Raw genomic sequence first — 236 nt, forward strand, 5'->3', positions numbered from 1 at the left:
AAGCTAAGGTGGTGGCAGTGGATACGGCAAGTGAGGACTGAAATAAAAAAAGAAACTATACATGTATTCTCCCTTCATATGATATGGTTTTTAGATGTAAATATCAGTGTACAAGTCGATAATACTATTGTTCCACTTTTAGTAATATCTATTATGTATAGATATTCCTATTGCAGCCCATTCCAATGCATACCAATGTCTTACAATGTGTTATTCAACGCCTTTTTGTTTAGCGC

The sequence above is a fragment of the Penaeus monodon genome, chromosome 28 (genome assembly GCF_015228065.2).
Source record: "Penaeus monodon isolate SGIC_2016 chromosome 28, NSTDA_Pmon_1, whole genome shotgun sequence".
Lineage (NCBI taxonomy): Eukaryota > Metazoa > Arthropoda > Malacostraca > Decapoda > Penaeidae > Penaeus > Penaeus monodon.